This window comes from Ictalurus punctatus, chromosome 3 (assembly GCF_001660625.3).
Source record: "Ictalurus punctatus breed USDA103 chromosome 3, Coco_2.0, whole genome shotgun sequence".
NCBI classification, from domain to species: Eukaryota; Metazoa; Chordata; class Actinopteri; order Siluriformes; family Ictaluridae; genus Ictalurus; species Ictalurus punctatus.
The window spans coordinates 33,221,891-33,227,890 of record NC_030418.2 but is presented as its reverse complement, the minus strand read 5'-3'; positions in this window follow the sequence as shown (position 1 = coordinate 33,227,890).

Here is a 6,000-nt window from a genome sequence, read left to right as displayed (position 1 = left end):
ATTAATACACACTATTTAAAAAGTCCCAAACACTTTTACTGAACAAAAATAGTTCCACCTCAGAGCTGTGAACTACACGTAGGTCATTTTAATAATCCAAACCGAAAAATAAATAAATAAATCCACTTCAGCACCTACAAATCCCAACTCAGAATTCAAAACTGAACTGAACTGAACTCTGAATAATCTCAATTATTTTCCTCTCCATGCTTAATTAACCGCGCTTGCTTGGTTGGAAAAAAATAAATAAATAAATAAGAGCAATTTTTATACTATCCTTAGGCAGTTAATAAATATGCCAATTATCAGTAAGCATATCTGTTTTGGTTTTGGACTGCTTGCCTAATTAGTCGTATCTATAAGTTGTTGTGTGCTGTAGGGCATTCTTACCAAAGTGCTGAGCTTGATAAGTTGCACGGTGTCCTAGCAGCACATACAGGATTCAAACTGACTCTGACAGAATCAGGGCTCGTTCATGCCTGCTGTTTCTCATCAGTGTCATCCTTCAGCTGCCAGTGTCTCATGTAATTCAGTTTCCCCTGAGCTGCGCTGCAAATCTGTAAGCTGCTGCTCTAACGCAAAATATGTAAAGCCTAGAGTCTCGCTGAAATGCCAGTCCTCCTTATCACACGCAAACCCGGCGTGCGAAAACACACGAGATTGATTCATTTACAGCGAGATGAATGCCATTACCTGCATTTACCCCTGCTTTCACAAACGAAAGCGACTGCCATCCTGAAACGGATAGCAGCGAATTCTCCACGTACGTGCCGTTTCAGGAATTCTGCCGTTATTTCTTATCGTGGAGACTGAGTGAAATATTGCATCATGGTGATTAGCACGGCCTGTTGAATTCTCTCACGGCAAACGGACCCGTGCCTCTCAGGTTCGTCCGCGGCTGCACTTTACACCCATGAAATCCGCAGCTGAATTCATATCCGAATGCTTCACGGCCAATCGATAAGCACTTCCACGGCACCGGATCCATCAATCTTTACTCGGTGAGACTGAAATCCACAGGTCAGCTTTGAAGCCAGAGGCTAAATACTAATGGAGAGAACAGGGAAATGTGTGTGTGTGTGTGTGTGTTTTTTAAATAGCATGAACATCTGAAGGATAAAGAGATAACGAACGAGACAATTATCAAAAGAGAAAGATTGAGCATTGAAGATAGTTTAACTATTCAGGGGAAGCACGGTTCAAAATCCTGCATTCTGGCGCAAAATTCATCCTGTTGGATTCTGGATCTAATCTGAAAGAGACAGATGGTTTTTGGGCTCGGAGATTTCATAAAGTCGAGCAGCTCCAGACTGTTGTTGTGATGGCTAACCAAATGTGTGGCTCACTGAATACATGCAGGAAAGAACACAAAAAGAAAGTTCTGCATCCTTGCATTTTTTTCAAAAGCTCAACTTTCTCTTGTATTCCGGAATAAATATACACAGTACTGAACAGCAAAAACAAACAAACAAACAAACAAACAAACAAACATTTCCAATATAATCCTATTACAAATCACTTTTTCACCAGCGTCGGGTAAGTTACTCAAAAAAAAAGAATCCTCTACAGATGACTAATTATTATTATGAAATTGTAATCGGGTTACATTACTGATTACTGCATGTAAAAAGTCATCAGATTGCCTAATTACTTTCACGTTTCAAAACCTATCGAACCTACAAAAATAGGCTACAAAGTGACGCTCATAGTTCTTTCAGTAATATTAGCGCGCGTCAATGTACGACGTGATCAGAAAAAGTTGGATTTGTAATAAAACGTGCCTCGGGTGATGTCGCTGATTGTTTATAGGACTACCAGAACGATAAAATGTAAAACCTTTCGAACTAGGCTCGTTTGGTGTCGCTAGCGAAGGGGAGGCACAGCTATGCTAACAGTGTATGGGTTTAGCTACTACAGTGCCATGCAAAGTACATTATCTTTCCTTAAGCTCTGCTCGTATCATGTTCGTGTAAACTGGACCTCATATAGACATGTACACACCTTGTTTTCCTGCTCAGCATCACAGGATGTTACTGTTTCAGTTTCAACCCATTTACTGGTTTAAAAAAAAATCCCCATATATCCATTTTTCCTCACACTGACTGTGAGCAGAATTGAGACACTGCCAGCCAATAAGACTCGAGTATTTCCAGGTATTTTCGTATAAACCCCATCTGAGTGGTCTCGCCTCTATTCACTGAATATAAACATTACAGGCGGTCTTCTTTTACTGACGTTCAGTTACATAGTGACAAACCGCTCCAAGTGGAGACTTATTCGGGGCTAAAGAAAAAAATCTTCGGGGAAAAACGGAATTCATTTTAAAAACGCATTTTACGTAATATTGTTTTCTTAATAATAAATTGGTGACGCAAGTAACGTAATTTTATTGACATCAGCAAGTGTAATCAAATTAGATACATTTCAAATGTAATGCGTTACACTACTGCGTTGTCACTCAACATTTCACAAACATGAAAGGGTTTTCACTGTCTCTATCTATCTATCTATCTATGTACTGTTAGCTAAGTCAGTCATACAGTGATAGCTTTTATTTCACATTAATGAATTCGAAACATGCTACATTTAACCATGACAGAAAGAGAGAACATTACCAGGCGCAATACCACTAGTCAGTCCGTACAGGATTTCACAGAGGGTTTTTTTTTTTTTTGTGATCGTTGCAGCCAAAAACGCTTTATTTTGCTGCGGCTTTTTTTTTTTTTTTTTTTAAATTGCGATGCAACTTACGGATTTTTTTTTTTATAGCTTTTTTGTGGAATCCCACTTGAACCGGTGAAATCGCAATTGCACAAAATTGTTTTGCACGGTCTTTGAAGGTGATGCTTGCGGGAAATTAAAACAAATGAGCCGTACTCATGTTTTACACACGTGAATCGAAGAGTGCTTTGGCTGGATGCGCGTCGTGACGACGTCTCGGCCCGAAAATGCGGAAAACCTGCGGCGGTTTTGAAAAATTGCGAGCGCCCTGGAATATTGGAATTTGCTTGATTTTGCGTTCATTTCTGCGATCGATTAATTGCGAAATCGCGGAGGGACTGACCAACATAACATGAGGGGGGAGGGGGGGGGGATGAATTCGACATTCATACGTCAGATCGCCCATCTGTCATTTTTATTTGGGGGGACAGTAGAATAAAATTTGGCGCATTTTTGAATGATAACTCACAGCAGTGATGTTGTGCTTTGATGTAAAACTGCGGAGCTCCTACGCAAAATGCCTGTAAGGGTCGGCAGGTCTAATCTATGCTTTAATTATGAGTGGGAAAACGAATGGACGATTTTATATATAGAGCATAAAATTCTAAGTAAAAATGCAGGCAAGGAAAAAAAGAAGGAATTCTGGATTTTTGAAAAGAATTAGAATTTCACACATCCTACATGTCGATGTCCTGTCACGGTATCCTCGATTCTGATTGGTGTAGGGATTGAATAACCGAATAAACAGTAAAGCTACACTTCAGTATCCAATCCGTATGTTTTTTTTCCCCCCGAAAAACTTTCTACATCAAATAATTCTTAAATTATTAAGCAGTATGTAAGACTCGATTTCTGACGGTGCATGCGCCATTTGCACTTTGATTGGCATCTCGTACCAGGAGAACACACTCCTGTCTTTCTACTGAAAAAAAAAAACAAACAAACTTGACTGTTTGGAAATGAACGGTTTCTTGAATGATAATAACTGTGCACATATTGCAGAGGAACTCAGCCCACGCCTACAGTACCTCTCTGGGTCGCACCTTCTCTGCATGCGGAAGTGTGGAAGTCGTTCCTAGCTCTCTGCCTCTGGGGCTAGAAAACATCCTGGCCACTGAGGAGACACAAACACACTGAATACGGTTTGCATCTATTACATCAGCATGCACCCACAGTGCTGAGAATACATGCAGTAGGTTTGGAGGTGAAGAATTCCCTCATTTTCACAGTAGGACACAAGGCTCATATAACCCACACAGCCAAAATCATTTCCACCCGGCTGAAATTGGGTTGTAGCCGGGGAAAAGACTTCACACAGAGAAAATGTAACCTTTTCTCAAGTATGACATATCTCAATCATAAGTAAAGCTCTAACATAAAAAAAAAAAAAAATCTGATGCAAAGTAAAACGGGAGAAAATTATATGTAAAGATTTCATTCCCAGTATACAAATGATGTAAAATGATAAAAATACCATTACACCGTTATATAAAATAAACATCAACACACTGATTGTCTAAAAGCAATTACTATATCGTGACTTCATTTGCATTTAATTTAATATGCAGGCAAACCCCATATACAAATGATTAATTTACATGCTAAAATTTCACTCACGCACATCGACACTGGAATCATCACTGATCAATTCGGTGAGCTCTCTCTTGTTTGCTAAATTTCCCATATGAAACATCGTAAAAGTTTGTGCACGGTTTTCTGTACAGTGTCTGTGAGTGCTCTCTTCTGTTTTGATGATGACGTAACGCCGCAGGAGCTTCGAGGACATTTGAACAGCCTCTATCTACGATACGAACCGAATTGATTAGGATTATATTTGGAATTTGGAAATAGCATGTAGATATCCAGAAACTTGATAAAGACTCGGTTTTAGTTAGCATGGCTTAGCCTTACTGAATGTACTGGTGCGTTTGTTCTCTCATCAACTGGAGGCTACATTCTGGAGATCGCTGAGGACTGTGCTGCTTGAAGTACCATGGAAATAGTTTTGGACCTTAATAACACATGGACGTTCTCGGTGTTGTTGCTGGGACTACGGTTGCTGCGATGGCGTTAGGACTGCGATTACCACATGCAGTTTTACACTCAGGTCTCCTTTAGTGAACAGTGGACTAGTTCAACAAACAGACTTCATATAAACACCATAATGAACTTTCTTTTACTCTCACACTATCCGTCGTGACCCAGATGAAGACGGGTTCCCTTCTGAGTCCGGTTCCTCTCAAGGTTCTTCCTCGTATCATCTCAGGGAGTTTTTCCTCACCACCGTCACCACCGTCTCGCTCAATAGGGATGAATTCACTCACTTAAAATCTCCATCCTGTGTTTATATGTTTCTGTAAAGCTGCTTTGAGACACAATGTCCATTGTTAAACGTGCCGTACGAATAAAACTGAATTGAATTAAACTCTTAACCAACATGATGCTTGCAGGAAGAAAAAGAAGAATGAAATGGAAAAAAAAAAAAAAAACATTTTTCAAAGATGAAGGGTCAAAGTATGTTATATGCAGAAAATTCCATGTTTTTGCTCAAAACTAGATTTTTTTTCTGTTCCATTTTATTGAGCTTTTTCCAACATTCCTTGCAGTGAGATCCAATGTTTTTTTTTTGTTGTCCCCCCCCAACACAAATGTTTTAAGACTTTACTGTAAAACAACAAGTCGTGGATCAATGTATTTAAATTAAAAGCAAAATATGTACGTTCGATCAAAAAATAAATGGGTAAATAATGGCAGGTTTATGTTAAACTCATTAAACAGAAATGCGTACGTTTACTTAATTTATTGCAGTAACACGGACATTATATCGATATGTAAAAGCTACACCAAGACATAATCACTTTATAGAGCGTCCCTGAAGATGCTTCAGAGGATATAATTAGAGATGTATGTAACCACAGTGAAAGGCACAGTTACAGAAGGATCTCTCAGGCCTGAGGCTTGAGCTTCATTTAAACTCAGAGAAAATGACAAACACTGGCTGTAACTGGTCTGTGTGCATGTGATAAAACTTTTTAACGCGAAAAAAACTTTATTTCTTGGATATGAATGAGAAGCCGCTTAACGCTCAGTTGGAGAGAAGTGAAAGTGTGTGTGTGTGTGTGTGTGTGTGTGTGTGCTGTGATGTGATAGTGTACTGCAAGGTCCTCTGGTCCTGAGAGACTCCAAGAACTGAACTGTGTTCTACAGTAACTTCTAGCACACAGGGCTGAGAAAAGCCTGGGGATACAAAGAGCTCAGACTCTCTCTCTCTCTCTCTCT